Below are 12,417 nucleotides of genomic sequence, written 5' to 3' on the forward strand. Positions count from 1 at the left end.
CTCTAATCAATCAGGCAAAAGGCATGACTCCCTATCAATTATTCAAGAGAAGAAAACCAACTTTAAACTTTTTGCATGTCTTTGGTTGCAAATGTTACATCTTAAGGAATCAATCTGATCACAAAGGGAAGTTTGATGCAAAGGCTGATGAAGGAATATTTGTTGGTTATTCTGCTGGAAAATCATATAGGGTCTACAATCTAAGAACCAACATTGTCATAGAATCTGTGCATGTTGTGTTTGATGATAAAAAGATTGATGGACTAACAGATGAGGGACATCATGAAGGACTCAAATTTGACAATATTGAGATATATTGTGATGATAGTGAAGATGAGAATGATGAAGAAGGCATCTCAAGAAAAATTCAAAATCTGCCTTTGGATAATGCACAGAATGCTGCATCCGTTGAAAGTCATAATCCAGTTTCCGTTGAAAGAAGCAATGCAGCATCCGTTGAAAGACAAAGTGCATCATCCGTTGAAGTTCATAATGAAGCATCCGTTGATCACAGTCTGTCAACGGATAATCAATTCACTTCATCAGTTGATAGAGCTCCCAATTCCTTTCAAAGGATCAGCAACTCAGGGGGAGTTTCAACCAATCAACATTCTATCTCACATCATGACAATACTGAGGCAACCTCATCTAGTGCTAATCTACCACCTCAAAGGAAATGGACCAAGAATCACCCTTTTGAACTGACCATTGGTGATGCTACATCTAAAGTGCAAACTAGAAGGGCTACTCAAGATGAATGTCTGTATAGTAGCTTTCTATCACAAGAGGAACCTAAGAGAGTGGAAGAAGCTCTATTGGATCCAGATTGGATTTTAGCAATGCAAGAGGAGCTAAACCAATTTGAGAGGAACAAAGTATGGAAGCTGGTACCCAAGCCAAAGAACAAGAGTTCTATTGACACAAAATGGGTATTCAGAAACAAGATGGATGAAAATGGCATTGTCATAAGGAATAAAGCCAGATTGGTTGCTAAAGGCTATTCTCAACAAGAGGGAATAGATTTTGATGAAACATTTGCTCCAGTTGCCAGACTTGAGGCCATCAGAATCTTTCTAGCCTATGCAGCCCATGCCAATTTCAAAGTCTATCAAATGGATGTCAAGAGTGCATTTCTAAATGGGGAATTGGAGGAAGAAGTTTATGTAAGCCAACCTCCAGGGTTTGAAGATCCAAACTTTCCAGACTATGTGTATTATCTGTTGAAAGCACTCTATGGACTAAAGCAAGCACCTAGAGCCTGGTATGAGACTTTGTCAAAATTTCTTCTAGATAATCACTTCACAAGAGGTACTGTTGACAAAACTCTTTTCTTTAGAAATGTTAATGGCTCTACAATACTTGTTCAAATTTATGTAGATGATATTATATTTGGATCTACAAATGATAAGCTTTGTAAAAAGTTTGCTAAGTTAATGCAAAGTAAATATGAAATGAGCATGATGGGAGAGCTAACTTATTTTCTTGGTTTACAAGTTAAACAAGTTAGTGGTGGAATTTTCATTAGTCAAACTAAATATATTTATGATTTTTTAAAGAAGTTTGACTTAATGGACTGTTCATCTGCAAAAACTCCCATGGCCACTGCCACCAAGCTTGAATTAAACAAGGCTGAAAAGTCTGTGGACATTTCAAGTTATAGAGGCATGGTTGGCTCACTTTTATATTTAACTGCTAGTAGACCTGATATAATGTTTTCTACATGTCTCTGTGCTAGATTTCAAGCTGACCCTAAAGAATCTCACTTAGTGGCTATTAAAAGAATCTTCAGATATCTCAAAGGGACTCCAAATCTAGGAATTTGGTACCCTAGAGAGTCTGGTTTTGATCTAATTGGCTACTCAGATGCAGATTATGCAGGCTGCAAAATAGACAGGAAAAGCACAACTGGCACCTGTCAATTTCTAGGGAACAAGCTTATGTCATCGTTCAGCAAGAAGCAAAATTCTGTTTCTACATCAACAGCTGAAGCTGAGTACATTGCTGCTGGTAGTTGCTGTGCACAGATACTATGGATAAGGAATCAACTATTTGACTTTGGACTAACTGTTAACAAAATACCTATATTCTGTGACAACACAAGTGCCATTTCCATTACTGAAAATCCAGTGCAGCACTCAAGAACCAAACACATTGACATCAAGTACCACTTCATTAGGGAACATGTGATGAAAGGTACAGTGAAACTTCATTTTATTCCAAGTGAAAAGCAGATTGCAGACATATTTACCAAGCCACTTGATGAATCAACATTCACAAGATTAGTAAGTGAGCTAGGTATGCTTAATTATTCATAAATTTATGTCCTCTATATAATCTTCCTTGAAGCCTGAAATGAATTTGCTGCAAGAACAAAGTTGGCTTTAAGTAAGACTTATTCTATCAACGGATATTCCCTATCCGTTGAAAGCCAAAATTGTTCTATCAACGGATGTTCACTATCCGTTGAAAGACAAATACATTTCTGGTAATTTTATCCCTCAACGGATAAAATAGTGTTGATCATCAACGGATAACTATTTACCTTATCCGTTGAAGTGTCACATCAGTTACTTTAAGTGAGTCACAGCCGTTGATTCTTTTACTTAACCGTTGATACAGATATACACTGTTGTATATATTTGTATTAAAGGCAGTTTTCAGAATTTCTACAGTTTTCTTTATTCTTAAATGGTTGTAATTTATTTAAAAGTATCATTTAATCATTTTATTTACGTTTTAATTCAAGAAAGTATAAAAGCCCATTGAATTCTAATTTTCACTTTACGCTTTCTTGCAATTTATATTCTCCTTCTCTCCCAAAATTCTCAAGTTTTTTTTCTCTGCAATCTCTACTCAAAACAATGGCACCAGTAGTGAAAATTATGTCTCAATCTGGATTTGTTTATGAAAAGAATAATTTCGTAGCCTTGGTTGAAAAGAATGAAGCCCATTCTAATTATCACAAGATGATGGACTTCATCAAAAACTGCAAACTAAGCTATGCAATGCTGGAAGCCCCAACCATCTACTGTGAGGTGATTGAGGAGATTTGGATAACTGCAAGTTCAACTCCACAGATATGACTATTGCCTTCTCTCTCAAAGGTAAGGATTATTGCATTAACTGTGATGATATACAGTCTTGCTTTAAGTTGCCTGAGAATAATGCCATGACACCACACACTGATAAAGATGTATCTGCTATGTTAGATTCCATAGGCTATGCTTTTGATTCTGCTAGTTTAGGTAGTATTAGAAGGAAGGGCCTTAGGAAAGAATGGAGTTTTTTTGGAGATGCCTTTATTAAGGTTTTCTCTGGGAAGATTAGAAATTTTGATGCCATAACTTCATCTCTTGTTAATATGCTCTATATGCTAGTTTCTGATAGGTACTTTAATTTTAGCAACTGTGTCATGCTAGAATTAGGTTCCAGATTAGGTAACAAAGCTAATAGACCACATAACATCTACTATGATAGATTTTTTATGTTATTGGCTAACCATGTTGCTGAATGATTGGTTATATCAAATGAGAACAATAAACTCAAATGCTGGGCACAAGAGAAAAGGGTCCTTGCAGACCTTTTGAGAATGAACCTCAACAGCCAGGTGCCATTGGTATATTTGCCAATCATGAATGCACCACAGGTAAGTGAAGTAAACACTTCTATAACTCCTACTGTTTCCAACCCCATTGTTTCTTTTCCTTCCAGTGTGGCAATGGAATCTGTGTCTTTGTCCAAACAGGTTCCTACCAAAGCCACCAAAACTAAAATTTCAAAACACAAGTCAAAGAAAACCACCTATGTTGTCTCTCAAAAGACAACAGTTGTAACAACTACCATAAACCCTGAAGGGAGTGAACAGGGTGTGAGTGGTGAGGGGAGGGGTGAACATCAAGAAACCCCCCAGGATAAGGTGGGAGAGGTGAGTGGTACCCCAGCCAGCCAAACCACAGTCTCTCAAAAGACTGTGGTGGTTCAAAAGGAGTCAAACACATCCCTAGTTGCATCCTCCCAAAAGGGTGCAACTATTAAAAATAGTCCCCAACCAGGGACACAGAACAAAAGAGGGAGGGACACTGAAGCCACACATTCACCAATCAAAGCCTTTTCAAGGAAGAAGAAGGCCAAGACCCTAGTTTCCACACAAGGGGCACACACAACACAGATACATCCACCTGTATCTTTGCCTTCTCAAATTCAGCTTGATGTTACTCCAGCAAATATGGAGTCACAGCCCCATTCTCTCATAATAGAAACACATCCATCATCAAACTCTCCATCACCCTCTCTGGATGTGGATATGATATTCACATCACTTCCTGATTCTCCCTCCTTAAAACTCAGGGAGGAGCCCCACTCAAAACCTGATGATCATCATCTTTTAGATGATTTGTTGGATCATCAGCCAATTCTTTCAGATATAGTTGAAGAATCTGTGTCACCTAACTTAAAATCAATTCACACAGATTCAACAATTATGTCACTTTCTATATCTACATCTTTTCCTTCTTCAACGGATATCTCTCATTCGTTGACAAGTGGTTGTTCTTCGACGGATAAGCTTAACAGCAGTTATCCGTTGATCATCAGTTTCCACTTCAACGGATACTCCCTATCCGTTGATGGTCTTTACACATATAACATAAACAATTCCAACTGTAGAGGACATGGTTACTGTACAATCACTTTTAGGTTTGAGGGAAGGGAGTGATAATTTGAGTGAGAGGCTGGGTTGCTCCCAGGCAAAAGGAGAGGTTGAGAGTCACCATATGCATGCTATTTCTTCCAGCATGGCAAAAGTGAGTGAGGGGAGTGCCATCTTAGAAGGTGAGGGTGAGGGTGTGAGGGTGTGTGTGAGCCAGGGGGAGCCCCTGATGCAAGAAAATAGAGAAAATGAGAGAAAGGAAGGTATAGAAGCTATAAGGGTGGATCCAGCCATTGCTAGTGAGTCAATGATAGTGGATGACGCAGAAAATGAAAGACAATTTCAGCAACATTACAAAGCTGTAATTGATAACATTTCCTTGGATGCTGACACTTTTACTCACCCTGTTCCAGCCTATCAATTATTGGCTGCTCAGGGCAATGTGGAGGCAAAACAGACTTTAAACATTGTACACACATCAGAATCTCTTCTCAGAGACAAAGCTGCTGTTAACAGGCTGCCTTCTCAAGCTGGTGAGCCATCTGAAGAATTTGGAGTAAATTCTAATGATGATGACTCTGATTCTTTGGATGAGAGCATGAACTTAGGGGGAGAAGCAGGCCCAAGTTCTGTTCCAGATCTCCCTGATTGGGCATGGGCAAAGGCATCCACACCAGGAGAGTTTGGTGTCACTTTGGTCAGGCAAGTAATGACTATTCAGAAGGCCCTTCAGGAGACTACAGATGCTGGTACCAAGGCAATTCTTCAAGCTCATCTGGACTCTCTGCATCTCTTGCAGTTGCAGCATTTCAAACAGAATCTAAGTGTGGATGAACTCAAGCAGGACATTGCTGATTTGAAATCCTACAATGCTGAGAAGTTGGATTCAGTCATGCCTTATGGTACTATGCAAGATTTGTTGGGGAGACTGAGGAAAGCATCTGATGCTGACAAGAGGCTGGCCAGGTTGGAAGACAGAGTTCAGATCATTGAAGACTCTATGGTCACCATTCTTCAGAATCAACAAACTCAGACAAATCTACTAATACAGCTGGCAAAAGCACAAGGCTTGACCCCTACCCTTGATGATAACAAAAAGGGGGAGAATAAGGGGGAAGGGGAAGGAGAGCCATCAACAATAGTTCAAATATCTCAGGTGCTAGTTCCTGCCATCACCACTTCTCCAACTATTCAAATCAAAGGAAAGCTTGATGGAATTGATCTAATCCAGATAGTAGCAGCTGAATTGCAAGTCAAAGAGCAAAGGAGGAAAATTGATGAAAAGATGCAACAAATTTTTGGTTCTACAACTTCTAAATCACAATCTGTGAAGCATAGCACAAAGGTGGAACCAATTATTATAGAGCTCAAGCCAGTAAGGAGGAATAAGGTTGGAGAGACTTCTTCCAAGAATCTGAAACCTATGGTTCTCAAGCCCAACAACAGATCCAATAAGGACTCTATAAAGAATCCTCTAAGCCTTGCTCAGATGAAAGAAATGAATTTTCCTCTTCCAAAGCCTGATGAAGACAAGGTTTTGGGTGGAAGTATTATAAAGCACAAAGAGACCATGGATGTGGTTGTAAGGAGGAACATGGCTATTATCTTTAGAGAGGGAAAGAGCATCTGTGTGATGCAAGGACATCCCAAATTCTCAATAGCCAAGAGGGAAGAAACCAGAAGGTTGAAGGAAGAAGCCAAAAAGCTAAAGGCTGACAAAAGAGCACAAGCAAAGCTTGAAAAACAGCTAAAGTCAAGTCAAGCTGAAGAAAAGAAAGAAATTGAAGACAAAAGTGAAGATGAAGGTATGGGGGACATGGTTGATAATGATATGAAAGAAAGAAGTAAGGAAAGAGAGGAATGGCAGAAAGGGAACAGAAAGAAGGCCAATGCAAAGAGAAAGATGGTAGATGAGACTGAAGAAACCCAATCAAAATCCAAACCACTACCTTCTATTCCTGAACCCATTGTGCCTGACCCCTTCATAAACATTCATGGTGAAACAATCATTCCTAAGGAGGAACCAATTGATTGGGACACCATCAAATTGCCCACCTTCTTAACCTCTTCTCCACCATCAAAGAAGCAGAAAAGAAGAATCAAATCAACACCCTCTAAAACCTCAATCAAATTCACTCAGAAGCCTAAGCCTAAGCCACAAGCCTCTAAGGATGATTATGTTCACATTTGTGACATAAAAGAATTTTCAGACATTGAACTCTATCTGGATGAGCTGGAGGAAGTAAGGGGAATAGCTGCCTACAGACAGCTACCAGAAAGACTAGTGTTCAAATACAAAGGAAGTGGGGAAAGAACTTGGCCTCTCTACAGGATTCTGAATGAAGGTTACTCTACCTTGGTTAGAGTTTACTCAGCCATACAAAGGGATTCTGGCTTTACCAGGACTGCCAAGACTGAGATTCTCAACAAGATTGCCAACATAAGAAAAACTTGGTGGGAGCCCAATGCCTTACCTAGAACATTACTCATTCAAGAAAGAGGAATTACAGTTCACAAATCACCTCATTGGTTGATGGAGTTCAGAGACAACAAAGGAGTTAGAAGATTTTTCAGACTTGAAGATCAGCTCAAGATTGCCAGTAATGAAACTCTCAAGGATATGCAATCTAAGTTGGACATCAATGAAGAAGATGAAGCTGAGTTCTACAGACAACTTCAACTTCAAATAGAGGAGAATGACAGGAGGCTAGGAAAGAAAATAAGGGATCAAAGGAAAAGAAATTAATCTGCTCAGGCTAGAGGAGCACCCTTGGAAACAATGTAATTCTTCAATTCCATCTCAGCATACACATTTTTGCAGCACTTTTGAATTTCTACTTTATTACAGTTAATATATTTGTCAAGTGTTTTGTTATCATCAAGCTAAACCCAAATTTATGCCTACAGTTCTAGTTGACATAAATAGGGGGAGATTGTTAGGAATATGTGTATTAGTTTGATGATAAGTTAAACAAAACACTTAAGTAGAAATCTAGTGTTTGTAGCCTCAACGGATAAGACCATCTTGGCTATCCGTTGAAGGAGTAGCTTTACTTAGCAATAAGTTTAGTATTGTAGCACATTTCATTCTCTGGATTCAAGTTGTAATTCTTAGATGTTGTAGGAAAGTATCAGTCATGTTGACTACTAGTGGATATGCAAATAGGAGGGCTAATTGTAAATATTTCATGCCTTGTAATTTTGTATAAGTGAAGAAGTATCAACTGATATTGAAGACCTTCAACGGATAAGAAACAAAGCTTCAACGGATGTCTCTAATGCTTCAACGGATAATATCCATCAACGGATAAGTGCTTCAACGGATAAAGAATCCAACTGATAATGCATCAACGGATGAAAGCTTCAACGAATGCTTAGTTCATTAGCAGTTGATAGTGACAATTCATAAGCTGACAGAGGCACATGGGTTGACAGAGACAAACTGGAATGTGGAAGCCTCTAGGAGGAATCAAGAATATGCAGCATTTCCATTCTGGTGCAAACAAGGAAGTATTCAAAGATCAACAGCTAAGCCTAAATTGCATTGGATAGAGAAATGAAGAAGAAACATGTGAAGAGCCTTTTTAATTGTATTTTACAATTTTGTCTTCACTTGTAAACTTGGTGATATATAAACCAAGTAGCAGCTAGTAATTAGAAATGAATTTTCCAGAGCTGTTTAGAAAAATCCAGAGAGAAAATCATCTAGTTTGTACTAGGAAGCAGCTGTGATTTAATTCTTTGAATCACAGATTTTCTGAAATAACACATCTCTGGTGGAACAACAAATCCACCAGAAAAGTTTTTAAGTTCTCTGTGTTCTTTACATTTGTGTTTGAATATATATCTGTCTGTATTAGCTTCAAGCCATTCACACACATTTGCTCACTAAAACACTTAGCCTTAGAAACTACTCAAAACTTGAAAAAGTTTTGAGATTTACATTCAATCCCCCTTCTGTAAATCTCATTGTTAGCCCACTGGGAATAACATATAGATTGGTCAACCAGTATTCCAAATATTGTATGGATTTGAGACTAATTATCATGATTTATTCTCTTTTTTAAGAGCACATGATTTGTTCTTAGTAAAGTATATCTTTTTTATTTCAAATTAGGTTTTTAAATGCTTATAAATAGGGATGGGTGTCGGGTCATTTCGTGATCAGGGACTTATATCCCCGTTCCCGATTCCTGAATCCAAACCCACTCCCCGAACTCGCCCTGATTCACGAACGGAGATTAATATGCTCCCACGTCCCCGTCCCAAACGGGGATTTTGCTCCCACGTCTCCGTCCCAAACGGGAAACATGGATCCCCGCCCACATTCGAGGATTTTATTATTTTTTAATCAAATAAATAAATTTATATTTGTAATGCATTTTTAATAAAAGATAATTTTAAATTATGATATATAAATATGACTTAAATTTAACATCATATTTTAAATAGAAATTCAAATTCAAATTTATTTATAATAAAAGATAATAATAAAACTATATTTATTATATCATAATCTACTACAAAATTACTATAATATTTTTTTTTAAAAAAAAGTTAAACTTCACGATTGTATAAACATTAAATTAACTCATTATAATTTAATAAATATACAAACAAATATTATCTAAATATATTAAATATGATAATTAGGATCAAGATCGGGGAATGGGGCGGGGATACCCTAATCCCCGTCCTCCCCGATCCCCGATTTTTTTTAAATATAATTTTCCCTGTTTTCCCACCCGAACCCGAAAATTTTTTCAAATCCCTCGCCCCGAATGGGGAGGATCGGATCAGGTACGGGTGGGACGAGTGAAATGCCCATCCATACTGATAATCATTGTTAATGTATTTTTTAATGACATCATTTGCAAATCTTCGTTACTCTCCTTGAATATTAGATTCCTTGTCATTTTATTAATATAATTTGTAATTTATGTGAGAATTATTTTCATTGGCATTTTATTTTATTGAATATTATTTTAAAATTATAATTGATATATATATATACTATAATATATTTATTGTTTTAAAATTATTCATTATTTCTTACTTTCAAAATAATTTTCTACTTTGCTCTGCCCGATTAGATTTGGCTTGTTATCAAACATTCAATGACCATGATATTACTTTTGATAAATAAAATGATTTGAGTTCTGTTTGATAATATGATAAATCATTGATAAATAAAACGATTTGAGTTTTGTTTGATAATATGATAAACCAAAATGTTTGGGTTTGGTTCAATTTGATCCCAAAATCGACCAAACCTATTTATATGGAGCCGTAATATATATTCACGTCCCAATATACGATTCATTTCTAGATTTTTTTTGACAAAACTGTTCATTTCCATACCGGCGTGAGCTTGTATTTATATTTTGAATTTAACCTCTTATTTTTATCATGTAGTTTTACTTAATTTATATATAAAATCAATGCAATAAATAAAAGTAAAACTTGAATAACTTAATATAAAACGTGAATATTGTAGACCAAACTGCCAGTTAGACATGATTAGCTAGCGTTTAAGATGTTCTTACATGACATATACGAAGTTCAAAAATACACGTGATTACAAAAAAAGAAGAGAAAGAGTTTCGTAGACCATCTCCTGTGGATGAGCCCAAGTTCACTGTCAGCATCCTCCTTTTGTAGGCCACCTCATCAGAAGTGGTCATTTTAAATAAACTGGCCAACTAAATCCAATGCAAAACCCAAATCTAGTTTTTAATTGATTTCAAAACAGGGGAGCAGAATGGGAGCACATGCGGGTTAGGGGTGATTGCGGTGCGGATCGCAAATTAAATCGTATATGTGATTTGATCAAATTTTCAAATCGCACATGCACCCTCAAAAATCGCATAAAGCACATCATGAAAATGTGATGCAGTGTGGTGCGGTTTGTGCGATTTATATATTAAAAAAATATGATTACATACAGATATTATAAAAATTTAGCTAAAATGAGATGAAAACTAATGTCGTTGATTAAAAGTAAAAATATGTCAATACTTTATAATGTTTAAGCTAGCATTTATAATAGAAAATTAGATTAAACAAAAAATGAATTTATAATATTGAAATAAATAAATAAATATAATTGCGGTCTGGTGCAGTTTAAACCGCAATGTTAAAATATTAAACCACAAATCACATCGCACGGGGTATAAAAAATTCAAATTGCAACTACACCACAAAAAAATTAAATCTCATTTTGAGGTGCAGTATAGGCGGTGCGGACGATTTTTACAATTTAATGATTAATCATGATGCTGGAACATACATGAAGGCAAAAAAAAAGCTGCATGTCCGTGCCCAAGTTACCTTTCTCTCCGATGCATAAAAGAGGAAGTGGGATCCGGATAGAGATGCACAAAAGGCCTACCGAGCCGGATTTTGACCGGGCTTTAAAAAGCCCTGACTTTGACCGGGTCGGGCTTTTCGAGCTTTGACTTTGACCGGGCCGGGCTTTCTGGAAATGTCAAAGCCCGTTTGGGCCCTCGAGGCGGGCCTAACAGGGCTTTTTTTGGGCCAAGATCGGATCAGGCATGACTTTTTTTTAATTTAAATCGGATCGAGTATTATTAGAGATTCCGAAGAATACATGTGTTAGCAACTAGATCATCCTAAAAATGTATTAGTTTACATGGAATATTTTATGAAAACATTACTTCGTTGAAAACATTTAAGTTCGGCAAAAAATAAATATGTTTATATAATATATTTTATCATTGTTATGATAACAATGATATCCAAATATATATAGTGTACTTAATATATCTTCTTTCATTATTTATGCAACGAAGTATATAAATAATATTATTAATCAAAAATATATAAATATATATGTGTTTAAAGTATTATTTATATTTATAGTAAATGTGAATTTATAATTATATAAGAAAATATATTAGAATAATCAGATTATAACCGGGTTTTTTCGGACTTTTAATCGGGTCAGGTCGAAGCCCAGACTTTTAACCGGGCCGGGCCGGGCCGGGCTTGACCGGGCTTGACCGGATTGGACCGGGTCAGATTTTCGGGCCCGGATTTTTTGTGCATCTCTAAATCCGGGTCACGGTTCTCAATGCTACATTTGGGCACGCCTGGGAGAGGGTCTTAAATTATATAATTAAGTGCAACATGAATATCAGCACCGCAGCTCTCATTTTACAGCTTACATAAACAATCTTATCATCCAGTGTTTGGATGGGATAAAAATGTTGGAACAATGGACCAAAATGTCATTTTTTAGTGTTAAATGGTCTAAAATGTCACTTTTGAAAATAATGGCCCAAAATGTCACTTTATAACGGTACTTCGTCTTCCGTTTTGTATTTTTAATGCAAAACGGAACTTAGTGCTCCGTTTTGGTACTTTATTTTTTATTTTTTTTTAATGTGCAAAACGGAGGTTGAAGTAGCGTTTTGGCTCAAAACAGTACATCATATAGCGTTTTGTACCAAAACGGCACTTTATCTTCCGTTTTACGCATAAAAAAAAATTAAAATGCCAAAACGTTACACGAAGTTCCGTTTTAGGTGATTTGCATAAACGGTACACGATGTGCCGTTTTGAATTTATATTTAGGGTCATTTTTAACCCCATATGACATTTAGGGCCACCACCCAAAATGTTAAGAGTATCAAATTCGAGATGGGTGTTCAATTTTTGAATTTTACGTATTCGATATCTGTTGTTGAATTTTGCCTATTCGATATCAACCTTCCAATCACTCTATGGTATTCCAGAATTTCTTTCAC

Source organism: Apium graveolens, chromosome 3, assembly GCF_009905375.1.
Source record: "Apium graveolens cultivar Ventura chromosome 3, ASM990537v1, whole genome shotgun sequence".
NCBI classification, from domain to species: Eukaryota; Viridiplantae; Streptophyta; class Magnoliopsida; order Apiales; family Apiaceae; genus Apium; species Apium graveolens.